Source organism: Pteropus alecto, unplaced genomic scaffold (genome assembly GCF_000325575.1).
Source record: "Pteropus alecto unplaced genomic scaffold, ASM32557v1 scaffold110, whole genome shotgun sequence".
Classification (NCBI taxonomy): domain Eukaryota; kingdom Metazoa; phylum Chordata; class Mammalia; order Chiroptera; family Pteropodidae; genus Pteropus; species Pteropus alecto.
In genome coordinates this window covers 1,888,610-1,916,027 of record NW_006431920.1, presented here as the reverse complement: position 1 = coordinate 1,916,027, position 27,418 = coordinate 1,888,610, and the positions used below count along the sequence as shown (strand labels likewise).

The 27,418-nt window shown below is 39.4% G+C and overlaps 1 protein-coding gene, 1 non-coding gene and 1 pseudogene across 2 annotated transcripts in view; all 3 read left to right on the top strand.

Moving 5' to 3' along the window:
* Window positions 1-147: 147 nt before the first annotated feature.
* Window positions 148-27,418, top strand: part of CAB39 (calcium binding protein 39) — a 77,387-nt gene continuing 50,116 nt past the window's right edge. Inside the window, exon 1 of the mRNA XM_006906645.3 lies at window positions 148-648. The gene's annotated coding sequence lies outside the window, so the exon portion shown is untranslated. The remainder of the gene's footprint in view (window positions 649-27,418) is intronic.
* LOC112475467 lies at window positions 2,838-2,956 on the top strand (annotated as a pseudogene).
* LOC112475411 lies at window positions 10,894-11,012 on the top strand. The gene has a single exon (XR_003044721.1). It is a non-coding gene; the product is annotated as a 5S ribosomal RNA (ribosomal RNA).

The following is a 27,418-nucleotide window of genomic DNA, read 5'->3' as shown; positions in this document are numbered from 1 at the left end:
CCTAGCGGCGCCCGGAGCCTGCGGCCACGGTCTGGGAGCCCCGGGCTCTGCTGCCGTCCGTCCGCGGTTCTGCCGCAGGGCTGGCGGCCTGGGGGCGTCTCCGGCCCTTGTCCGGAGCGCAGGGACGTGCGGGCCCGGCCAACTGTCACTCCCAGCGCGCTCGGGCCCCGGCCTCCGCGCTCCTGGCCCCCGGGAAACTTTGTTATCGGGAGGCTGGCAGCATCACTGTGATGCTCCCTGGGGGAACATGCCTAACTGATGCCTGGTGAGGAATTGGGCGGCGGGAGCGTGCCCGGGTTCGGTTAAACCAGCCTGGGCGCTGCCTGCGTGCACCGAGGGATTCATAGGAAACCCCGGGCCCGGCGTCCCCTCCCCGGGGGAGCCTCAGCCCCGGGGTGAGAGATGAGACCAGTACACAGATAACAAGATACCGGGAAGGAGACGCTAAGTCCTGCGAAAGAACTACAAGGTGCTAGAAAGGAACCCAGGGAAGACAGGACAGATCGATCACTTCCGCTTAGCAAAAATCTGGAAGACTTCCTGGGCGAGGCGGTGCCTAGGGCGGACTTGAAGGCCGGTTGGGATTTGGGAGAGGAAGGTTGCAGAAGAGACGGTTATGTGGAAGAGCAGCACAGCTAGAGCACAAAGGTAAAAGGGTGTAGGCTAGAAACAGTGTCTAATTCAGTTTGTTGCCTAGGGCCATGGTGGGAAGTTGAGGGTAGGCTTAAAGAAAGGTATTTGGGGGCCAGATCCTTGAATGTTGGAAAGGAGCTGTTTGAGGGAAACTTAGAGCTCATTTCTCAGTGACTCATGAGCCCGGAAATGTAAGCTAAAGGATGTTAAAGGCGCTCTTGTGAAAGAGAGGAGGCCCAGTGAAGAGTCGACATTCTGTGCCTTGAATGTAACGCAGTCTGAGATCAATTTTGACAGCTTCTGGGATAGTCAAATAAATCCACGTCTAGAATAAGCAGAGTACTTTTCCAGAAAGCTTCGTTAGATGTCAGGCTCTTAAGAGGTAATGGAAAGATGTGTTTAAAATAAGCTCATCTGCACATATGGCGTTTTTGTTGGTGCAGTTCACTAAAATGCATCAAAACTTCTTGCACCGTGTGTTAGGTGTCTACACTTTGGGATTACTGAGCTGGACCTAACTTTGAGAAAAACAATCTATATTGATGGTATTAAAAATCAAATCGTTACTAATATTCTGGGCTAGAAAGTGGGACATAGAATTTTTTTATAATGGTAAATTTTTCTTAATTTTTAGTTGTGAAAATCTTTATAGAAGTAAAACTCTTTAGCTTCATTTTGTACATTTAAAAATATTAGCAGCTGTATTTGAAGTCTAGAATATATGCTGTATGGAAGCAGCTTAGAACCACTTGTTTGCTTATATGAAAAGTGAATGTTAATTTTTTTAGTTTAAAAAAAGTTGTAAAATCCAGGAAGTACTGGAAATTTAAAAAATTTTTCTTCTGTAATCTTACAACTTAGATTTAGTTACTGTTAACATTTTTGCATTTTTCCTTTTCAGTCTTTATGTTTATTTTTTCTTTGCATTAATGAAACAAACTGCATATACATAACTTTTAAGTTTTTTTGTCATTAAATATCTTTATATAAAAATATTTTTACCCAAGTAAGGGAAGTCTTCTTAAATGCAGTATTTTTTTTCTGATAAGGTTGCATTATTTATGTCAGATAAAATGCAGTAGTCATGCCTAATAACTGCTACTGTGGACATAATTTTTCTAAAGGCTTCTTGTTTGAAGTATATTAACTTCTGTGTACAGTCTAGATCCTATTGCTTGTCGAATAAAGAAAGGTTTTATTACTTGGTATGCATCTTGTCATTAGGTATGGAAGAAATCACACTTCTGCTATATGGGTGAATGTACTTTTTAAAAAGTCATTTTAAAAAGATTACTTTCATAGCTGGTATATCTCCCGTACACTGTAATACACCTCCCATTGCCGCTTACCACCCATCCACCCAAATAGTCTTTGTACTAAGGCCATCCATATAGGCTAACTACTTTTGATCATGACATTACAAAAATTCAGGCTAGGCGCATTTAGTTTTCTACTGCCATTTCTTTAGTAAATACAGAATTTGTCATGAAGTAATGTGCTGCTGTAACAAAGGAGACTTCTTGTTTCTTTTTATCTTAAAGCACTTCACTTTTGATCCATGAGCATTTCAGACTGCAGATTCTTATTTAAACCAGCTTTTCTCCTTGAGCTTTACATTCTAAAATGTATTAATGATGTCTCCGTTTCTGTTTCTAATGGCATAAATTGAGCTAGACTATATAAATTTTCATAAAGTCAGTGTGAAAGGATAGCTGAGAAGGTCCAGTCTAAATGTGGGGTTTGGTTTTATAATTTGGTTTCATTTGAATCTTAATTTGTATATTGCATCCTTTATTACTTTCAAATATTTACTAAAGTTTTTTCTTTTGGTCAACTTTTGTAGGTTATAGATTTCTGTAATTACTGTCCTACTTCCCCAAGAGCCTTTTTTCCAGGAGGGGTCAATCACTGATCATTCATATTTTCACCATCTTTCATAAAAATACAGACACAAATCCAGATTATCCCCCACCTGACCCCTACAGCATGCAAAAATAAAATCCAGTATATGGAAGCATTTCATTTCAGATAATGTCTTTCCAGTGGTGTTTCTATTTTAAAAATTTCTTTTCTTTTTTTTTTCTGTGTTTCCTTTATGTTAGGTATTTGATTTTATGAATGTCGTCTCGTGTTACAGAAATAGGAATGTCATAGGTGGATTAATATGGATAATGGCAAAATGTTGGTAAAACTTTGTGTGGTAAGTCTACAGCCATGCTACCCTGAACAAGCCCGATCCCGTCCGATCTCGGAAGCTAAGCAGAGTTGGGCCTGGTTAGTACTTGGATGGGAGACCACCTAGGAAGACCAGCTGCTGTAGGTGTAAAAAATAAAAAAATAAGGGATCTTAAGCAGAGAAGATCCTTGCAATCTGTGAGGTCAACCAAGAGTTGCCTTGCATAAATGAATGAATGAATGAATAAATTAAATAAATAAAAAAACTGCGTGTGGTAAAATCGTGGGAAAGACTTATCAGGTCTCTGAACTTCTGGGTTAGGTTGCTTGTGACTTGTTTGGTTGTTTAATTGTTGAGGCGTAAAGATCTTGTGCTTATGAATGCATATCAAGACAAATAGCCTAAAAATTGCATAACTATTTAGTCATCAGTCTATGTTTTGGTTTTCATTGGAGAGAATGCATCGGAGCCTTCTTTAATTAAAGAAGGAATTGAACTATCTGAGAGTTCTTCCCTTGTGCGTCTCTCCACTCTAATAACCATCCCGCTGAACCCTAATCACTGCCTTCGTCAGTGGGAGTATGGACGCAGAGCAAAGTGAGGCAAAGATTTCTGCCCCCAGTGTTTGTAGAGTAGACCAGTCTGGGAGTAAGCGCTAAAATGTTGGTTCTGCTTCTGTGTCTCAGGCCTTCCAGGGATTGTGAGAAGAGGTATTGACGGACTAGGTAGCAGGTGATAGGCCGATGCTGATGGAATCACCGTCATCAGCTCGTTGCCGTCCACATTTTATTTTGGGGGTGTGCGTGCGCATGCGCACGTGTATGCACATATGTGATCCTCTGATATCCCATTTTTACCTCACTGAGCTTCCTGGCCCCACCGTACTTTTGCTTGAGATAGAAGGGGTGCAGTGCAGGCAGGACTGTGGTTTATTAGCAACCGCGATGTTGAGCTGGCACAGGAAGGAAGAATGGCATGCAGAGAATTGCGAGAGGTCAGTCAGGTGTGAAGCGGCCCTAAGGGAAGGAGGGCAGAGCCTGCCCTGGCCGATTATGTTCGCAGAGTCCAGCACATACCTATTTGCATAATTCTTAATATGTTGTGTCTAACTTGAGATCTTGATACTCAGAATACAGTGTTTAAGTTGTTGGTTTATTTGCTTTTTTATATGTACATAACACATTTTCATACGCATAGTTAGAAAGACAAGAAAATCTTGTTAACCAATGTTTAGTGGCAGTCTGGTTTTATATAATAATTATTCCTGGGGAACATTATCCAGCAGATGAATTGTCGATGACCAAGGTAGTATAATCCTTAAAACATCACACACAACACTTCAATTATTTTGATAAAATGTTTGTCGGAGAAACAAAGTATACGTTTTGTAGCTTGATCTTAATTAAGTTGCCATTTTGTAACCGATGAACTGTAGTTGCTTTTTTACAGGCTGCTGTTAACATGTTAGTCGTATTTATCCACTGTATTTAGGCACAAGGAAGGCATAGCATGAACTAGTTTCTGTTTACATGTCTCTGGGGTTTATAGAATTCTGAGAGTCAGTGGTTAAAAGAACAGGTGTGGCCAGATCCCCTGGATTGTTGAACCCTCACCCTCCCTGTGGGCTCTATAACTTTAGGCAAGTTCTTTTGCTTCTCTCTAGCTTAGGTCCCTTGGAGAGGAGGAGTGATATAGACCATATCTGCAAAGATTGTAGGGGACTTAAGTGAGTTACTTTGCCTGAAGTGCTTAGAACAGGCGTGGCATACACCAAGTGCTGGGCTGATGCTGGACTATTTCTGTAATGATGCTGATGCTGGACTATTTCAGGTGCAAGAAACGTGAGAACTTTCGAAACTCTCCAGTCAGAATGGTTCTTTCTGCAGATAGGAACCCTGAGGCCTCCCATAACTAGAGCAGTGTGTGGCTTTGAGCTATGAGTGGTGGAGCTTTCTGCAAAGTGAAGTCACTTGCTGATGGTTGTGCAGCTGATTAGCTACAGGACTGACCTAGAGCCTGGTTCTCTTCATTCTTTATGCAGTTTGCTGAAAGAAATTGTTTTATACTTTATGCATCAGTGTCTTCTTTGAACCTTTTCACTTATATTTACAAAGATTGTATTCACATGTTAAATGGTCTTTAGCACATAACCTTTTTTTTTTTTATGGTGTTGAACATACTAATGTCTGTCATTGTGATGTAGCTGGCAAGTGTTTTGGGGGTGGTTGTATGAAGTTAAAAGTTGAAATAGACAAAAAATCAAGGGAGATGGACAAAAATAGGTGGGGGGAGAAAGTTACCATTCAAGTACCATTAAATGTTGGGCAAACCTCTGAGGTAGGTAGAATTGTCCCCCAGCATCATTACAGGGTGGCACAGACATTGCAGTTGAGCTAGGGCTTGAACCCAGATCTGCCTCACTTCAAAACGTGTGTTCCCTGGAATGGGAATTTTTTCTCTCCGTGTGGTGTCGGTTTCTTGCCGATCATTTTTGATTTAGTCCTTTAGAATGAAGGTTTGTAAATATAGCCTAATGAGGATTTTAATAGACTTCCAGGCAGTAACTACAGGTCATAATACAAAATAAGATGGTTTATTCTAAGTGCTCTAGTTGTATAGAGTCGTATTTGATTAGTGGTTTATAGTTCTAGATAGGCCAGTAGGTAGTCTTTATTTTCCATATTAGCCTTGCAGAGAAGATGGGAGGGCTGGTGTGACAGTGGGAAATGCAGAAGCCTGGGAATTGGAAGATCTGGCCTGGGTCCTGACTCCGTGACTAATCACGTTACTCTGGGGAAGTCACTCCACCTCTCTAGGTGTCTGTCATTCCGTTATTACACTAAAGGGACCAGACCGAACCCTGTTAACTCTTTTGCTCCTATTTTCAGTGATCTCGTGCGTAGGCTTTCTGACTTGCCTTTTTTCCTATACTAGGTACTGCTCCTTTTTGCCTGTGGTCTTGAAATCAGTTTCTTTGGTGAAAGCTTTATGGCATGTAACCATTCTTTTAAGATTTTTTTCTCCTAGTTTGTCAGGTACCTGGTGTTGGATATCATAGTAGGGTTGTTTTGTGCTTCACATGATAGAACAGCAAAATGTGTATCTTCAATTTTTTTACTTTTGTACTCAGAAATAAATGATTAACAGCTGAATGTTATGTGGTTGTAAAGTACAAGCTTAGTTAATGCTTAACAAAATCCTGGAACCCCACGTCAAGTTTTATTGTCAACTTTTAAGTGCTGTATGCGGTGAAGTTCTTTGTTTTGGAGGAGAAAAAAAACATTAACCAAAGGCAATAGGAGTGAAAAAGAAAGGACCAAAAATGTGGAACCAAATTTGCGGATGCGAAGAGCATGCATGAGATCGTATTCTTTGGCTGTAATTGGTACTAAGCCTCTACCAACATAAAGGTCGCAAGCTGCCCTTGGTCAGAATTGCTTCCAGCTCAAGGTTCTGTGACGGCTAAGAGATGATGGTAATATTCACCACCCCTGAGCATTCATAACTCCTCAGACATCTATTATGAATTAATTTGTTCCGCAAGCAGTTTTTATTGCCCATTTTGCTGGGTCCCGTTCTGTATGCCAGTCTCAGAGGGTTCCTAATTTAGGTAAACAACTGTTCCCCCCTTGGATGCCACGTTATCAGCCAGTCCATTTACTTCTGGATTCTCCAAAGGGAGACAGAAGCTCAGTTCACTAACGTCGTTGCAGATCTTTGGCTCTCTGCTTACCGTATGGTTTTATTCTCTGTTCACTCCTTGTTCATGTGCGAGTTATAAGTTTTTCCTCTGTATCTAAGTTTTATCTCAATAGATTTTCTATGTATATAAGTTTTGTACATTAGATTGTAATTATTTGAATTGCAGATTTCTTTTTGCCATTTTAAATATCTTTTCTCTCTCTGCTTCCTCCACCTTGTGTTTTCAGAGTATAATACATTATTTCTGTCCCTATTTTTTAACTGATAATACAACTATATAATATTCTGATGAAACTGCCCAGCAGAGATGAAATACTTAACCAAATTACAATTTTCTGTGAATTTTAATTTATCTTTGTTATGTCTGCACTTGAATGAAGTTCACATACTACAATAGCTGAAGCTTATTAGAACCTTATTCTGGTTAAGTTTACATAGAGCAGTGTCCCCCAAATTTGTGTGTGCAGAACACTGGTCTTATGAGAGATTAGTAGTTGTTGGTAGAGAGAGGTTCCAGAAGGAAATTTGTGTTTGGAAAAACACTGGATTAAAAATACTCAGATTTGAATTTTCGATGGTGGTCGTGTTATTGTTTTCCTGCAGAGCTCATCAGAGTTTTTGATAATGTGCATTCTGACTGTCCAGGAAGGAAATATAATGTGTAATATTTCTCAATTTGCCAAATTTATTTGGTCACAAGACCTATTCTATTGGAACATAATTGGGAAATCCTCTTATTTACATACTTATTAGTATGGAATTCAAAACATTTACTTTTTGATTGAGGTGATTATTTCTGTTAGGTTTGGAATCCAACTAAGTTTGAAATAATCATTTTCAGTTTTGTTAAGTAAAAGAATGAACACTTTAGATGAGTGGCTTTTCCATTTTTTTAACTTCAGCCCACAGTGGGAAATTACATTTTTGATCAGTGACCTTGTATATACATTAACATACTGTCAAAGCTGAGAAAGAAATTTCATGAAACAATACGGAGGCCTTACCGTAGTGAGAGAGAAAACTGAAGTTCTGCATGGAGATAGGAGGGGCTCTGACCTTAGAATTCCTGGGTTTAGTTTTTGGTTGTGTTTTCTTGAGCGGGTGTTAAACAGCCATTTTGCCTCAGCTTTCTCAACTGTAAACTAGCAGGAGTAGAACCCACACAAAGAGTAGTTGTGAGCATTCAGTAAGAAATACTCTGTGCAATATGTCTGATATACTCTTAGTGCCAAATACGTTTTAGCTTCTGTGATAACTGGAGCTTTAAAACTCATTCTGCTACAGCATACACACACTTTCAAAAATATTTTAAAACTTCGAAAGGTTGAAGCAGTCTTCAAGTAAACTTGGACTCTAATCTGTAGCTGGGTGTATCGTTTGTTATGATATCAACTCTATGGAACAGTAGCTTTGAAAATACCCACCGAAAGTTGATTCAAAGTCATACAACTAGAAAAGAGCCTGAGACTTGAAACCCTGGTCCCAGAGTGCACACTTATTATAACCCACCATTCTCTGTTGCTTCCACCTCTAGATACTAGAATATAGAGAATCATTGTGGGTCATAGGAAATTTCTGTTACAGAAACGGAAGAGTCTTCTGGTCAGGATGTGTGATATCCTAGGACACAGGATTTTCACGTTACCGAGTTACTGTCAGTGGTCTTTGGGGAGCTGTGAAGAGAGGGGACTACAGGAAGATTAGAGAAGCTAAGGTACTGTTTTCCAAAAAAAGGAAACGCTGGAATCCACAAAGCAGAGACAACTGGGTATTGATTACTGGACAGATTCCAGAAGGTGGGAGTCCTTAGTGAAGTGTCGACTTCCGGAAGCTATATGGATGCATTTATTAACCATTTCTTTTCCTAGTAGGATTCTGTTAAGTGTGTTGGATAAGGATGTAGGTAGGAGGGTATGGACATCTGGCAGGATTTGTAGTTTCATTCATATTTGAGGTTATCTGAAATATGCTAAATTGTATAATTTAAGTTGGAATATTTTCTAGAATTTAAACATCATTTTGATGTTTTTTCAAGATAATTTTACTTACGTTCATTGTATTAGAATATAGCTGTAATAGGCTTTTCCTAAGGTGAATATGGCAAATCAGTCGCTGGCACAGTGGCCCACATCCCTGTGCCTTGCCTGCTTAAGTAGGAAAGAGGAAATGAGAATGGATAACGTCATCCTGTATGTGCACACGGCACAGTAAATACTTCCTAGTTCTTTATTGTTAAAAATCAATCATCTTTGTTCTTTAAGATTGGTTGTAACTCATTCGTTGACTGCAGAGCTAGCTAGGCTTGCTCTAGTTCCGGAAGGCCACGTGGTGAGTGATGGGAAGCTGAGTTGATGGCAAGAGGGCCAGACAATAGACGAGCGCAGGCAGTCAGTCCTTCCTCACGGAAGCCACAAACTTACAGGGCAGGGGTGAAAGCAGAATGTTAGCGTATTTATCGTACGAAAGTGCTTCCGCTTTTAAAATGAAATGTAGTGAAAAGGAGGCAGGGATGAGTGTGCTCAGCACAGCTGTTATATGTAAATGCCCCATAGGTGTTTGGAAATGGCAAAACTATCTTTTACAGAGGTTTTTGTTGTTGTTGAGAGGAGGAAGGAACAAGAAGTAGGGAGGAGACCCAGGACATCGGAGTACATCCGGAAGGAAGTGACCGGAGAAGACACTGGTTGTAAATTTGTATGTCATGGACAGCTTTGAAAAATCTAATGATGAAAGCGCTTTTCAAAATTGTCTTAAGTAGAGCACTTGACTAGATGGTCAGTCATGGAATATATTAAATACATATTAAAGGCCATGGCTTTCCAACCAAAAGGGGGAGGGGCACTCCAGACCTAGATTATAAAGAAGTTAGTTCTTTTTAAAAATTTGAAAAAATGTATCAGTGAACTATCTCATTTATTCTAGATCCTAGAAAAATACCAAAAGATACTCAATTCATGTTTTAAAACTACCATAAACTTATAGAAATCTAATAAAATATAAGAAAGGCAATATGGTAAGACATTACAAAGGAAGAAAACTATGTTCCAGTTTCACTTATGGAAGTAGCTGTGATGATCCTAAGTAAAATACCAGCAAATTTAATTAAATAGGAAGTTTTCTTAATTAAAGAGGACAAATAACAGGCAACACCTAGTATTTGCTGTGTGCCAGGCATTGTTCTAATTCGTTATCTCAGTCAATCCTCACAATAGCCCTAAGAAAGAGGTGGTTCTTATTGCTCTCATTTTATGAATGGATGAAGAAGTTTAGGCGAAGAGGTTAAATAATATGCCCAAGGTTAAAATGCGGTGAATTACAGAGCCTGGGTCCGAGTCCTTATGGTATGGCATCAGCGTATGTTGAATCCTCATGCTGTATCATCTCCATGTGCACCAAAACAACAGTGTTAATTCAGCAGTTCTTCCTGATCAGGAACTCTGTAAAAGCTTTAGGAGATAAAAGAATATCTGCCTTAACCCAACAGCAAGAAAACTGATGGATTCCCCTTGAAATCAGAAAATGAAACAGGCATGCCCCTTAGCACTTCCGATGTTTGATATTATCCTGGCCAGTACAAGAATACATGAAATAAAAGGTATAACCGTTAGGAAAAAAGGGTGGAAAATAGTAATATCTATCTCATTGTGGTTTTGATTTGCATTTCCCTAATAATTATGTTGGACATCTTGTCATGTGCGTAATGGCTATCTGTGTGTCTTTTTGGAAGGAGAAAAGATTAAGAATTATTTAGCCAAAGATGTTTAAACAGTTGTTTATTCATTGGAAAAATCAATTTCAATAAATAGCTACCCTTTATTAAAATAAATAGATCTGGTGCAAGAATGAGTTTAAAAACATATATTAGAAAGAACATTTATGAGACTATTTATGAGACCTTTGAATGAGGAAGCAAGCTTATTTCCATTGCTGTCAGGTGATAGAAAGAAAAAAAAACCTACGATAAATGTAGGAAAAAATTTTACTTGATAGGCAAAGGGTTAATATTTACCTCAGAGTAATAACAGCTCACACAAACTGATAACTGCCTTTTATTAGTAAGCTTCTCATATGTTAAATGATACCCTAGACATTTTACTCATGTTAAAATTTTAATAATATTCCTATAATTTTATAAATAATTGAGACTCAGAAGGTAAAGCTTTTGCCCAAGAGTTCACTGCGCACCTCTAGAAAAGGGCAGAGCTGGGGCTCAGACTTGGTCTGATAAGAGCCGACACCCCTAACCTATAAAAGGTGCTGTTTTTCAAGCAAATTGAAGGCTAAACCACTGCGTAAGCAAAGTCAGATGGTGACTAAATAAAAGAAATGCAAACAAACAATGGAGGGAGGCTGTTAAATAGATTTTTACAAAGTGCTGATGCGTCTACGGCCATGCCACCCTGAACGCGCCTGATCCCGTCTGATGTCGGAAGCTAAGCAGGGTCGGGCCTGGTTAGTACTTGGATGGGAGACCGCCTAGGAAGACCAGGTGCTGTAGGCATAAAAAGTAAAAAAATAAAAAATAAAGGGATTGTAAGCTGACAAGGTCCTTGCAATCTGTGAGGTCAGCCAAGGGTTGCCTCCCCTAAAAAATTAATTAATTAGAAAGTGCTAATGCATATGCTAGTAGGGATGCATCGAGACGTGAGATAAGGCAATTCCGTATACTGTCCGTTGGGTCTTTCTGGGAAATTGTTTGGTCCAATCTGTATTCAGAGTCTTAAGATGTTCACTTCATGTAAGCCAGGGAAAAATAAAATAACATTTATTTTTTGTCCTTGTGCGTGATCTCGTCTTTAAAAAAACTCTGTTTTATTGATTATGGTAATGGCCGCACAACTCAATATACTAAAAACTATTGAATCGTATGCTGTAAATAGGTAAATTGTATGGCATGTGAATTATATGTCAATAAAGCTGTTATTTTAAAACGTCTACTATATTAGCTATCAGGTGGAAGAAGAAAATAGTCTGCTTCTTGAATCACTGAATTGTTGAAAGACGTTTGAGCAAGTTAGGTTCTTCAGTTGGTGCTGCCTTGCATTGATGCCGCCATTCGTCCTACTTGAAGCAACATCCTAAACCTAAGAAAGGCGGAGTTAGTGCCGAGAAAGTCCTAGTGGTGGAAGGAGAGAGAGCTGGCCGCCCAGTGAAGTCATCTCGTAGCTGGGAGCTCAGAATTTTATAGTTTCAGGTTTCTCAAAGTCAGTCTTAAGATCATGTGCCGGGCTATTAGCCACCGAAGCCTCGCCTTCATTTACAGTGATGTGTACACATACACACTCTCTCTCACTGTTGGTTTCCTTTTAGTATCCCACCTTGTGAAGAGCATATGAAGGTTGCCCTTGCTCTGCAGGGGCATCCATGAAATGTATTTTTTATAATTTTCAAATACAAGCGTACACAGGACAAGGTTCAGTGTTGGGGGGTGGAGCTCATATTGTGATACTGGGCTGTTGGGAAATTAGGTCAGTTAGATCAGCCTGTTCTGATGCCTTCAGTGAGGGCGAGGTGGAGTGAATGAATCATGATGATATTTAAGCACGTGCCTATAGGGGAACTGGCAACTCAGTGACCCACTGGCCTGGAGCAAAGAGGAGTAGGTGGGAGGTTGAAAAGGTACATTTTTTCCCTGACTTAGACATATTCCTCCATAAACCTTGTGAATTGTAGACGTTTACTGATTGAAATACCAGATGTTGCCAGGGAGACCTATTTCATTATCACTAATATTTACGTGTAGGTGACTGTGTTCTGGGCCCTGCTCTGAGTGGAAGGTGTGTTGCCCGTGCTCGATCTGGGAAATGAAATCGTTTACCTGCACAGAACAGTTGGCTGGTCGCGGGGGAGGCAAGAACACCACGGTTTAGTAGGGGTGACCAAATGTCCTGGTCTTCCAGGGAAAGGTCAGGTCTATGCCGGTTGTCCCCACTTAATTATTATTCCTTGTGTTTTCCTTTGTTCCCCAAATTGCACAGCTTCGGATGGTAAATGATGTCATCTGACATTTAGCAATTGCAAAGATAGCTAACTTTGATCCCTTCTCATTTTTTTGATGCTTAAGAATGCAAGGCTGTCTGTGGGATCCTCGGTGTCTCCCACTAAAGTGGCTTGATTTTGAGGCACTAATTCTGGAGCCATAGCAGCTAGCCGGTCGTCCTTGGAACCAAAAGGGTTTTCAGCGCCTTGACTTTTCTCTGAAAGAGAACTGTGATCTAACTCTGAAATGTTCTGTTTTGCCTCAGGTTAGACAAGGAGAGATTCTAAATGTAATTAAACACTATTTTCACCCACATTCACTCTTCACTCGTGTGTAGCATCTCAGGAGCTATTAAAGAGAAATTAGGAAGTTCTGATTTTTAAGTGGTTGTTATTAGATGCCAGGTAACCCTCAGAAAGGACTGTTCAGGGAGATGATATATCTGTTTCATACACCTAATTTATGTAATCGTTAATTTTTTATGCTTTTCTATATTTCTTCCAAGTTTTAAAGCAACTATATCCAAGGGAAAGATCAGGAGTTTCATAAGATCATCTTGAGACTTAAGTTTAGGATGCCCAGGATAAAAACATCACATTTAATTTGCATTTGCTTACATAATCTTGAACTTTATTCTCGATTTATGTGAATAAACATAACTGTTTTCACATTTTCATTTTTTCAATGTTTCTTCCTCTGTCATGTAATGACACATTTCACACCTCCACCCCCCAAAGTAGGTATGCAGAGGACATGGAAGAGTGAACGCTGGTGGCACACTCAGTCTTCACTAGGCCAGCTTGAGCCCTCTGTCCAGAAGGTCACGAGGACGAATGTCTGAGCCCTGCTGTTTTGGAGCTGCCTCACTGGGGCAGAGGACCAGCACAGCAGTGCCTCAGAGGGAACCCCGTGCTATTCGGAACTCCCTTTGTTTCTATCAACAAGAGAAAGTTTAGGTCAGGGGAAAGTCACACTCGAGGGGTGGGAAAAGGCAGAGGCGCGCCTGGGGCCCAGCAACAGCTGGAACCAGGAACAGCTCCTTTATGGCTGTCCACTTGCTGCCGCATGTCTCTGCTTGCTCACCCCATCCTCCCTGCGCAGACCAGCTCTCTCCAGACTGTATTTCATACGTGTTCATGCGTGGAGCTTTAGCCTCAATCATGGGAGGTCTGCCTCCCCCTCCAGGTTACTTTGCTGGGGCCAGTAGGGATGTGGTTCTTGTACGACTACAGCCCCTTCCGTTGGAGCCATGATGATGGTGTGTTTTGGAGGGGAGGGAGTCAATTGCCAGAAGAAGATGGTACTGGGGACAATATAGAGTCACCCCATGACCTTCCCATCCGTGAGGACTGTTGGGGTCTCATCCTCCTATCTGATTTGTTTAGGTATCCACGATATGTAAGTTCTGGCGGACTTCTTGGTTATTTGTCTATCCTGAGGCCACATCTTTCTTCCCATTCTTATTTTGTCCTTTAGCTCTCATTTTAGCCTTAAAAGCAGGCTCTGTTCTAGCTTCCAGCCGTAGACATCCTCAAGGCCAGAGGCGTCTGTGAAGGACTGGAGCACAGGACCCCAAAGAGATTCCGCCCAGGACTAGAAAGCCACTATTACACTCACTCAGCAATCCCAGAAATACAAAAAGAGGGACTGCGATGTTTGCTCCTCAGCGGCGGGACTTTGTTCTGCTTTGTTCATCTGCTTTCAGTCTGAACTACCGGTGTTTGTTGACTGGGTAGCATTTTGGTTTATCTCATCATTCACAGTTCATTTACACTGTGCCCACTGCCTGTCACCTCTCCAACCCCACTGCCCTGGCCCTCGGTCATTTTCTTGTTGTTTTCCCTAATTTCATGGAGGAAATTGGAGTAGTATATAGAACAGAGGTTTGCAAGTACAGCTCAGCTATTTTAATTTATGAATGGTATTTTTTATACTAGTCAAATAGGATCCATTTTGTATAACTGGTTAAAAATATTTTTCTATGAAGGCAGCCATTTAGACCTTAATGTCTGTAATGCCTCACACATAATAGGGGCTTGAAAAATCAGTTGAATAAACTTGGAAGTAATTTACCTTAACTTACCAGAAAAGAGAATGAAAGGGACTAAACCGAGGTTGCATGCTGGGGTGGGAGCTGTCTGAGAGGTGGAGGAGCTGCGATGCCATCTCATTACAGAAGAGGCCGGGCCTTTGTTATTCACAGATAGAAATTATCCGACTCTGAAGGAAGATGATGGAAGAGCCTCATTTCGTTGTACACCATACATGTTGATTGCCCTGATCTGTTTCCCCTGTTTGACGTAATTTAGTAGTTCTCTTCTCCAGACACCAGGTCTCCTTAACACGTGTTGCCAATTTCCACCTGAGCAAGAAAACTGACACTGTATCTTGCAGTATTTAACAAATTTATCATGGCAATAAGGTTGATAGCCATACTCCCATGCTAAAATTAGCTAGTTATTTCTTCATGTTCCTTTCCTTTTAGGGAACTGAAAAAATTAGGGGTATGTTTCCTTCTCTTTTCTTTCCCCTCTGTCCCATCTTCCCCCTTACCCCAAAGAATTAGATAAAGAGCAAAGAAAAAATAGAGAAAGATGAATAAAATGATTCCTGGGGCAGGATTAGTGTACAGATAATTGCATGTCTTAGCTGGCTAGGTGCGGACCACACATTTGGCTTTAAGTTTGAGTAGCCAGAACAAAGAAGAAAACAAGGTCAATTCCAAGACCGTGTTCATGAGATAAAACACAAACCAGCCATTCAGGAGAAGCATAATTCTTCCAGGAATTAAGAACCTGTGGATGCTTTGTAATGCAGGCTCCGGGTCCTTAGTGAGTGCACTTCCTCGGTTCTCTACAGCGTCTGTAAAAAGTGAATAGTTCAAGTTTAAGGTCTCTTATTACAAGACATAAGGAATAAGAAAGGCTAAAGTGCAATCTAAAGCATTACTTGCAGATGCTCTGAACTATGGAAGTGGTATAATCATTCATACCACTGAACTTTTTATTAAAATTGGGACCAGAGAAGTAACCACTCTGCTTTAACAATTAGCTGAACTGATGGGAAACACTGATATCTGCCTTTGACAACTGAAGAGCTTAACCGAGACTTGATTTTAAATCCACTTGTATAAGTTGACTTGGAGGCCAAACCAGTGTTTTCCTCAGAAAATCATTTTGTGTCCAATATGCAGACATATTTATGGACAATGTTATGCCATAAAGTAGTAGTTTTTAAAAAATTGTTAAATTTCTGACACAGAAGCCCAAATACAAAAAACAATTGGAGCAAGGTGTTTAAGCTGGAGAAGTGATGGACCTTCACCTGCTCCAGACCTTAGTCACGGTTCGAAAGCCACTGTCCAGTTCATGGCTAATGTTCCTTTAGTCTAGAAAAATGTCAAAGCCCGGATCTCCAGTCTCCCACTTTTAAGGAACAGACTCAACCTGTGCACCCCACTATCTCCCAGAACATCTATAGAAAACATAATTTTAATTAACATTAACTTCCTTTTTGAAAGAAACCTTTGAACTACTAAAGTTTTTGACAGATTGGAAATACGGTCAGCAATAACCCCAACATTTGGGAGATCAAATTAAAGACCCAGAAGGTAGATTTTTGAGGCCAGCACATAAATGATAATCTCTCTTTGTATGCTTTTTTTGCAGATTACAGAACACTTTCACAAATATTTTGTTTAGCCATCGCATTCACTTGAGTTAGTAGCATTCTTCTGACATAGTAAAGGAAAAATCAAATCCCATATTCAAAACTCTTATAGATGGAAATACGTTTTTACTGTAAGTAAATGCATCCATTGCAGCTCTTCTGAATGTTTTGGGGCCTCTTTTTATACTCCCTGGGATGTAAGATGTGTTTGTTGTGCATTTTAGATACAGCTTTCAGATTAAAAAGCAAGTTTTCCCGTGTGACTGTATTGTGATGTCAACACTCACCTGGAGAGCACCACTCCATAAAGTGTGGAATGTTCTCTCGGCCGTAAAGGAAGGCATGTGGTTATTCTGTAAACAGCACTTGGGTTTATAGTGAGTTTTTCACCTCCTGCCTTTCTTTTCAACCCAATATTTTGTCATCCACCAGAGCTTGGGGAAGTTACAAAATAATTTTCGTTTCCTAATGATGGTTTAGATTGTTGCATAAAGATCTCTATCCAGTTGTAATGCATTTTCTGACTCTTATCCAAATTTATCCTGTTCACAAAATGCGGTTCAAGAAGCATCTCCTCCACCGAAGCCTGAGACCTTCAGCACTCACTGCCCTGTCTTCCCTCAGGATTCGCTACGCAGGTCTCTTAGTGGGCTTTGTCATACAGGGCCTGGTGGCATGTATCAGTCTTCTATAGATATCAGTCTTGTTGTGTGTGCGCCTCATCTCCCAGCTGTATTCTAAGTCCTGGAACAACTCTTAGTGAATCTGTATCACAAAATGATACACGTAAGCTTATGTGTATGATTCACATACACATAAGTTTTGGCTGCAGGATTGGGAACATTTCCCCCCAAAGTGCAATCAAGAACTTTTGTATTTTGATCATGCCAGTCAATTGACAAATGAACTTCAGTTTCTTCCTCTGAAATGAAATGTTTTTTGGCCTCATTATTTCATCTAGAATTTTTCTCTTAACCCAGGATCAAGCCTCCACGTGCCAGTGAGTGTGTTCCATGGAAGGGTGGAGAGGAACCGGCTAGGAGAAATCATCCATGGGTGAAACCTTCCACATGACCCTCTAAAGGGCCATGTCATTGTGTATTCTGCGACTCTTAAGTACTTCTGCTGGAAAAAGTCTATTTACACTAAATACCACCACAAGGTGGCCTTTGAGCAGCTTTAAAAGAAAACAAACCTTCAGATCTCCAACTATGGTGCTTTCGCTCAGGCTGGTTCTGTGGCATGTTGGTGCTTTTATGGGCATTTGGCCAGAACAGAAATAGCAGTGCTTGGACCTTGAAGGAGAGTGATTGTCCAGGTTTACATCTGGTCCTCTAGAAATAAGTTTTAAGGTTGTAAATTTAAGAAAGAAAATCGTTTTCGAGAATACTGTATATAGTCATCGCAGTGACTAAAAGGAAAAGATAAAAATCATTTCACTACTCTCAGGTGTGACTTTTCTTTTTCAGTCTATCTTATTTGACACACAAAAGAATTTTCCAGAAGGCTCTTGTTCATATTTAAACTTTGTTTCAAATTTTTCATTTGTTTACACATCAAATTTAAACTGTGAATTCTTTTTAAGGAGTAATTTTTTTTTTTTTAAAGAACTGGATTGACTGTTTGCTTTTCTTATTTACCAAAATGTGGGTGAGGCCATGATGTTTACCCATGATCATATGGATTGTGTTTACACAACCTTGTGGCAAAGTGAGGAGTAAATATAACCAGAAGAAAACTGGATTTATAATTTCATCCTTGAAGATTGTTTCACATTTTAAAATGTGGAATTGATTAACTTTTTATTTTGTTAAAATACAGTGCTAATTTGTAAAGAAATAATTGAAGATCACATTTTCTGAAACTGATAATGTAACTCTTACTTCCTTAGAATATCTGTGAATGAATCAGTGTAGATAAAACTAAAGGTGGCAGATCTATACTGTTAAAAGACCTTTGAAATACTCATGGAAACAGTTAATTAGTCAGGTATTACAGATGTTTCTAAATAATGCTTTGTAATATGTAACTATAATTTCAAGTCTTAAACCAGTGAAATCTTTTCGCTTTGTGATAATTTGAGAAGTCCAGCATTGCGATTAAGGTAGCCTTCATTAATAAAAGAGCTACTCAAATTGATTTTTTGAAACCTGTTTTACAAACTGCAGGTTCCATCCTGTCAATGCGTAGTAAAATCGATTTAGCAGGCTATGAACAGCATTTTGAAAGGGAAGGAAGGAAGCAGGGGACCAGGATAGAATAACAAAATAGAGAGTATCAGTGTAGTTCTACATAGTAAGGATATGTGCTGTTTGGTGATACTGTGTGTGAGAGAGAGACGTACTTCTTTTTTATGTATGAATATATGTGTCATGAGGTCAGAAACCAGAAAGCCATCACTGCTAGTGGTAATGCAGCGAGGTGGCTGGGTGGCCTTGTGGTTGTTTAAATTACTGTACACACAATGCACATTGATGGCAGGCTTTAACTGGAAAGCTTAGTATTTGTGCTTTTAGCAGGGAGTAAGGGAGACCTGTATGACTTGCTGATCAGATTTGTAGTTGACAGGAATCTGGGAGAGCAGCAGTCCCCAGCCTTTTTGGCACTAGGGACTAGTGCTCCTATGAGAATCTAATGCCTGATGATCTGAGGTGGAGCTGAGGCGGCAATGCCAGCGCTGGGGAGTGGCTGCAAATACAAATGAAGCTTTGCTTACTCACCCGCTGCTCATCTGCTCTGTGGCCCAGTTCCTAACAGGCTGTGAACCAGTACCAGTCCACGGCCTGGGATTGGGGACCCCTGAGGTAGGAAAAGCAAATAATACACTGGATAACAGAATCAAGATCTAAGAAAAAAATTTAAATATCATACTGTATACCGAATCTAAACCAGAAGCAATTTAATAGAAATAATTGTTCAGTCCTGCAGGTATGTCCCAAAATGCAAGAGTAAACAGTGTGTAAAGGTGTGGCTCGCTGTGGGATATGTGGAGAAGACTTAGGTCAAGTCAATTTCTCAATAGAAAGTAGCCATGTAATGTGACTGTCTAAACTATTAATGGAGTTTAAGCCTACATTTATGAAATATAGATGGGTGGGCTTGGCTGGCCAGATCACATATGGAGTATAAAGTCCAGTTCGAAACACCACACTCTTAAAAAGAGGGATGGCGACAAGCTGGGATGCCTGGAGAATAACTGATAGGATCCTCTGACTGAGTCACTTTCCCAAAGGTTCATCATTTTTAACTGTACCAAGACCACAACTGGATACATTTTATAGGAATTTGGTTGCCAACTATGCTAAATGTAGTACAGATTGGATGTGAACGTGTGGCTCTCGCTCTGAGACAGCTCACGGGCTAGTGTGGCGATGGCGATTTATGTATTAACACGTCTGGTTAGACTGTTCCAAACGCTTTCAGTTTTTTCTACATCATAGCTGTCACTTTGAATTTGCTCCAGTCCTGGATGCCTCGGGCTTAGGACATGAGGACACAGGTCTACTGCATGACATTCCTACTTGATGCTCACGGAGATTGCTGCCCAGGATTGATGGTATATTCTGGCAACTTCTAATCCTAGTATTTACCGCTGGCTTGGTTTGGACTGGGGATAACTTAGGAATGGGACTTCTGTCACATTACCAGCTGGAATCCATTTCTGAAAGGCGTATCTGTAGATTAATTTCTAAAAACATTCTCAAATCATCAACCTGTAAATTTTAAAAAGGTATCAAATTTAAATACATTTATTTAACATCGTACTTATTTAACATGTATTTAAGTATAGTTACCACATATGACTCTATCTGCCCCCGCCCAATAACTTAATCATTTGGTGATTAACTGGAGAAAGCTCATGGATTCATGTTATAGTGGATTTCTTGATTGACTTTGTCCCACAATTAAGCAGTGCTAGTGTGAGAATTGCTACATTTTGTCAACTGGATAATATAGTGAGGTTTTAAAAGTTAGATTCTATTAGAACTTATTTCAGAAAAAGATACCATTATTTCATTGTAAATAATGTCTGATATCAATAAATATGAAACCTTGCATTCATATTCAGCATGCAGTTACAAGCCTGATTGGAAATCCAGAATTCATGAAGAAAAAAATTACAATTAAATCTATAAGAAAATGAAAATGTTATACATTAAGTAACATAGTCGAAATGCAAATGGCAAACTAGAACATATTTGGGAAAAAAAAAAAAGTAACAGCCAAAGGGATAATATTCATAATTGTACAATATACTACATACAAATCAGTAAGAAAAAGATTCCAGACTTAGGCCGATGGGCAGGAGAGAGGTACAGATAATTTTACCAAGGAAATACAAGCGGATAATAGATATGAAAATACGTTGTCATCAGTTATCAGCAATTCAAATCAAAAGAATTGAATTGAGGAGTAGGAAGAGCCTGGGGGTGAAGAAAGTAGCATCGTTAATCCAGCAGATTGGCAAAAATCAACAAAGGCTGAACGGGGCCTGGCGTTGGTTAGCCGATGAAGCCAGGCCGAGGAGGAAATAGCTGTGCGTGTGTGCTGTCGATGGCAGAGCAGATTGGTCCAAGTTAAGAATCTTTATGTTTGGACTCCCACACTGATGTCTTACCTGAGTCACTCAGAATCTTCTTGGCTTCTTTTACTCTGTATCTGGCATACAGAACTGGATCGAATATTGTGTGGTCATTTTGTGGCCAGAGCAGCCCTTTGTTTAGTCATTCGTTATGAAAAATTGCTTGCTAAGGTCGGTAGGTCAGGAATCATTTCTTCCGTTTTTATAAAGATGAATTGACACACGTTCGATGACTGTCCCGAGGCAGATAGCAGAGAGAAAGACTAGGAGTTTCTTTGCCCCCACTCATTTCATATGTTGTCCAGGGACAGCCTGCCAAGCCTTCTCCTCTCTCTCTGTACCTGTTTTTTAAAGTTTTCAAGTGCTCAGTGATGACTAAAAGAGTTATTTCTCTCTATCCAGTGCTCTGTTCTCTCAGTATTGGTGTTCTCAAATAGTAGGAGAGGAATGTCTTACAATGTTGATGCCTAAATAAAAGTTGACTTAATTGGGGGGGGGAAAAAAAAAGACAAGAGAAGGGACATAGAGTAACATGCTAAAAATAAGACCCAAAGTCTATGACCTGAGCATTTTTGTTGAAATATTAGAGAAGTCTTTCCTTTGGAGATAACGCTGCAATGACCCCATGCTGACTCAAGAGTTATGTTGATCCCATAATTTCAGCTATGAAGAAAGTCCGTATTTACTTTTATAATGAAGTTAAAACCTGTTAAAGGTATATTTTGTCTGGGATTGTTGTTATAAAATATTAAAAGTTTTTCCAAGCTACAGTCCTATAGAAAATTGGAACATAAGGACAAAGACCTTAACTTTTTAAACTTAACTTTATTTATAATATAATAAGCTGATTCAGAACTTGATATTCATTTAGTCACAACTAGAAAAAAAACATTAAAAGCGTATTTCTGTTCATGCAACTTATTTCGGTGCTGAACAAACTTTCTTTTAAACGACAAAAGACATTTGATAGCTACTGGGGCTAATACTGAACTGGGGGAAAAATCAAATATATAAAGAGCAAACTTTCCTGCAGAAGTCAGAAATCAGGTTAGTACATGTATGTGTGTGTATTTTTAAAGGTTAAACTTATAAGAATGAGGTCATAGAGCTCTGATACATAACATTATTAAATCCTAAGAGTTACTTAGCTATGTTCAATTTGGTTAAAATACTTCCAACTATATCTTTAAGTGAATTCTAGAACTATTTAAGTGGATGTTTATACGTGCCCTGCCTTGTTGCAGAAAGAATTTTAACGCAGCTTGAAATATCCTACTGTACTTAATTAGCATAACTTTCGTCTTCAAAATTAATAATGACTGCATGCTAGGCTGAAATTGCCGCAGTATAACTTGACGCTTGTACTATGATGTTTTTCAATAAGTGTTTGAGGTTTAACATGAAGTTTCTGTTTGTACAAGTAACACAATTATTTTTATAAGAGCCGATGCCTTTTAAAAAATCGTGTAAAATGGCTTGTCTAAAAACCAGCTACTAAAGCAAAACCTTTCCTATAAGCAGGTGTCTCTCTTTGTTGCTCAAATAAAGAATGAATTTTACCATTAGAACATATTTCATAAACATAATTTGACATTCCCACGTTTAGTGTAAGTAAAGGAAACTTTCAAGGATAAACAGAAAGCCTGTTTTAGAAAAACACAAAGTGAAATTATTTCTAAACATTACGTTTACTAAGCTCATTTCATTAAGTACTCATTCTTCATTCAGAACAAAAACTATTCATTTAAAATAGGGTATTTTTCTAAAAATTCACACTTGTAGAAATATTATTAAAGAGATTCACATAAGAATTATTGAATACTTCATATTACAAAAATGGAATTACCAGTCCACATGACATATATTTAGGTACATTTAGCTCCAGATCATGGAGAATGTTCCACTAACAATAGTCTACTCTCACCCACACCCCTAAATTCTGCAAATGGTTAAAAAGATTTGAAGTCTCTGAAAATCTTTTTTTTTTTTTTAACTTTTTTAATGTGAGCATATACCTAAAAGAACTTTATTTTAGTTCAGACAGCATTTTCCCAAAGGGCGAATAGAGGGAGAACTTCAAGGTCACTCGGACCCGTGCATGTGCGTGGGGGAGCTGGTCCGGACTGGACAGTGGTTGCGGTACCGTAGCCCGGCTCTCTGCACCATGCATTTCTGAGACATGTTGGAAAAGGAACTTGGATTGCCGACGAGCAGTAAAATATTCTCAAAAGCATGTGAAGCAGAGATGCTGGCCAGTTTTTGTTTGTTGTGTTTGTAGTGATAGAGGTCATGGGAAGAGTATCCCTTTTTCATATTTATTTAACTCATAATATTTAGAAATTGCCTTTGCCTAGTTATCAGAATTTTTAAATCAGGGTTTGTTGTTTATTAATCATTCAATGAACATTTATTTGTGGTTACTGTGTTTGATAATTAAACCATCCTTTATGTTGTAAATGTGTGTACTACTTGGACAAATAAATACAAAGAGTAGAATTTGGAGTCCAGATACTGCCTTGAATTCTGACACACACTCAATATGGGCGTGAAACGAAAGCCATCAGGGGAGGGGTTGAGCAGAGACATGACGGAACTTTGTAAAGTACCACGTGAGAGATCCTTCGTTATTTTAAACGCTGCTGCCATCTTGGCTGTAAGGAATGTCAGTGTGACTCCTGCGTAGTATTCAGTGTTGAACATCACTGGCCCCCGAAATTCTGGTGAACATATATTAATTGCAAAACATACTCCAAGGTCTTGTGTGCTCTCGAACACTTAATTTTGGTTTTGACATAATTAATGAGCTATTTATTTCCATAGGTTTGGTAATTAACCAAAGATTGAGCTGCTTCTTAAAGCTACTCATGGTTTATTTTAATGGAGCTAAGTCATTACATCTTATTTGCAGCTAAGAAGAGCATGTATTCTGTGCATCCAAAAACTGAATCAAAACTTTTAGATGCATATTTAAAAAGAAAGATAAGATCTCTCATTTTTTATTGCTGTTCAGTCTGTGTATATGCCTCCCCTCCACTTTTTTAAACCCATTTTGGTTCTGGAAATAGTCACAAATCAGATTTTAGAAGGAAAAAACTTCACCTAAGTATCCTTTCCTACTATTTGTTCAGATTTTACCATATGTACTTTAAACCCATGTAATTTCTTATTCTAAGTTGTGTGGTAACTATTGTTTTCCCATTATAGAGATGAAGAAAGGGGGCTTAGAAAAGTGTGAGTCAGCTTAGGCATGGGTGAAGTCAGGATTTGAACCTAGGTAACCTTTAAAGCCCATGCAATTAACTACTGTGCTTTATTTCATTGCCCCGCACTGCCGTATGGATAGTCTCATGCATCTAACTCAGTATCTGGCATGGTGCAGGTATTCAGTGTTTATCTGAATTAAGTAACATTAACCCTAGAAGCAGGGGGTTAGGTCTCAGAGTCAGCTATCTAAAATGGGTTCAGGCGTGTACTACATTTCACACTTTTCATGATCGCTTAATTAAGTACCTTAGTAGTCCTCGTAGGTAACAATCTTATTATTGTGTGCGTGTGTGGGGGGTTTGTTTGCAGTTTTTGCATTTGACCACCAAGGTTATGAGTCAGGTCTAATACATGTAACGTAGAGGCTCGTGAACTCAACCGTCTAGGAATGTGTTGTCACTCAGCAGCTTTTCATTGTTGTCTCTAAACACATACACCCACACGCACATCCTCCAGAACGCCGTTTGGAGCAGGATCCCTTGATGCCTTAGGTTTGTGGCATAAGTGAGTGCACAGTTGGTATTTGAATGAATGTCCTAATGAGTGACTCTCGACCATTTTTCAGCATTTGTCAGTGCACAGATGAATAGAGTTAGAGTTAGGAATGTGTCGCACAAGCCAAAAGCAGACATATTGCCTGAAAAGGGCAGTGCCTAACTGAACAGAGTCTGAACTCTAATGATGTTAGACTTGTACTTTCCCAGCGGGTGTTTTGGATGTTGCCCAGTACTTGTCCTGGGGTGGAGCTTTGTACTCAGGAGTATTAACGTAAAAGCAGTGGTTTGAAATTTTGTGCTCTCTAAGATGGAAGTGACCATTTTTGGTATCATCTGGTTTTCATCTGTTCTGGAGAAAGAAGTAGACTCCCAGTGCAAAAGACCACAGATATAGACCATAAATAATGAAAAGGAGAATATATACCAAGCTGTTAATGCCAGCTGTCTCTGTAGGCTTTGCAGGTGATGTTCACTTTCTATCTTGTGTAGTCCTTTAATGTTTGAATTTTGCACAAAAAACAACATAACCATTTTTCTGAAGCTAAAAGTTTAACTCTGTTATGGATGTAGATGCAGGAGTAGAAAGACTGATTATTCTGACCCCCAGCCCAACCCCTCTCCCCGCAAGGATATAGAAGCTAGCAGAAGGCTATGTGTGTGTGAACAACAGCATGAAAAGCAATGCTGCCTTTTTTCTCTTTTCTTTTTTTGTTTTTCTTGTTTTGATAATTTCTGTGGTCAGTAAATGTCCCACTCATTGACAACCAAATTTTCCAAAACACCCCCTAGGATATTGGCCCCATTGACAACCACTGCTCTGTGTGGAGAAGAGCGAAAGTCTACAGTTGGTATCTGGAGAAATAGAGAGATTTAGAAAATAGAATTGACTAAAATTGTGAACTGATTATGTATATGGAAGACTTAACAGGTGGAAAGATTCTGGTATAATGACCAAATTTTGTGATTGGGCGAACAATGGATCCATTCACTCAGAAGGGGAATTTAGAAAAAGAAGCAAGGCTTGGAGATGAGGTTTGAGTTGCCTGGAGGACATCTCTATGCCTAGAGGACGTCGCTAGGGAGTAGCAGTGGGAAATGTAGGCCGATTGGTTGGGGTGGGGGATAGATTTCAGATTGTTGAAACCGCGGTAGATGAGATCACTCAGAGAATATAGTGTAAAAAGACAGCCAAAGGTGGAACCTTGGAGGACGTCAACATCGGAGTGAAGATGAGTCATTGAATTAAATGCAGGGAGAAGGGACATTTGGAGAGAAAGGAAAACCATTAGAGGAGAGCAATAAAAACTAAGACGCGGTGTGCTATGCTGAATATTCATGCAGACTTAGCGTTCAATTCCATAATGTTGATTTTAATATAAAAGCAGGATGATAAATTATTGCCTACTCCTGCCCACTCCACCTACCTCCCAAATTTTCAAGTTAAATTTCCCCTCCAGGACTTCTTTATCTTTGGGATACAAACGTACAGGCCTGATTACCCTCAATAGCAAACTTAACCTTCAGCTTGAGAAATGTGGATGAGGGCTTCTAAGGCCTCTTTAGAATGAATGCTCACAATGACTGGCTTTCTACCAGTTGCAGTAACAGTTTTGGCTCCGAGCAAGGAGTCCTGCTGAGGTTTATTAGGAACCTTTTTTTTTTTTAAGGGGGGGGGGGTGCGGATTAGTTGCATTTGAAAGCTAAATGAATTTTTTTCAATTTTAGTGTATTTTTGTCCATTTTCTTAATGAACTCAGGTCCAAAACATAGTTTAGGCAGTTTTAAAACTATGAAGGAAAATGTTTGAACCTACAGAAAAGTTGGATAACAATGAAAGCCCATATACCCACTCTCTAGATTTAAAAATTAAGGTTTTTATCATATTTGCAAATGTGGTGCTTGGGCTTAGAAACAGTTAAAGCCAGAAGGGCTATGAGAAGGAATTTGAATTTTATTACAAGGGCAGTGAAAAATTATCAAAGGGCCTTAATCAGTGGGTTCTTCTTCTTCCCTAAAATTCCACCAAATACTTCTACTGAAATAGTGCTGATGAGAAAGGAGGAAGGGGTAAACGAGAAAGGCAGGCAGATTGTTGTGGTAAAGGTGTCTCTTAACCCATCTTAATCTTTGTTTAACCATTGCTGCCTCCAGCTTCAGCATCTCTATACGCTTGGGATTGTCGGTTCAAAAACTTAGACATGTGCCTGTTTCACATCCTTCGAGGTCCCCGAGCACTTTGAATGGTCCTGTTTGATGGTGGACCAGGCCCTTTTGAAGGCACTTCTCCACTCTGAGGAAACATCAATGTGGGCTGAAGAGTCCACTCGATGGTGCCTTTGCTATCATTCGAGCATTGTTGCAAGGTGGTTTGGTGCTCTGTGAAAGGATTAACTTATTTCTTTTGAATAAGGGTTGAAGGAAGGAGACTGTGCAAGAGTTGAATCACGAAGCTCAGCTCTTTTTAAAACTAAATTTGCATTTCATTCCAGTTCTTTCTGTTCCTCTTCATAATCACTAAAATCAGTGTGACCCATGAATCTATTCAATCATCCATATTTTAAAAGATAAAATTGAATGAAATAGAAAGTATTAGATTTAGTTTCATGTGTGCGTGCATGTGTGTAATTAAATACGTTTTAAAAATTTGGTTAATAAAATCATAAGTTTCAAGTGTATAAGCTCAGTAATTCGTCACATGTATATTGCGTTGTATGTTCACCCACTAAAGTTGAATTTACTTTTATTACCATATATTTGACCCCCTTTACTCTTATCTGTTCCCCCCTCTCCCCCGCCTTCCCTCTGGTAACCACTAAACTGTTGTCTGTGTCCATGAGTCTCTGTCATGTTTGTTGCTTTCAGTTTTATATCCCACGTATAAGTGAAATCATAAGGTTCTCACCTTGTTGTCTAAC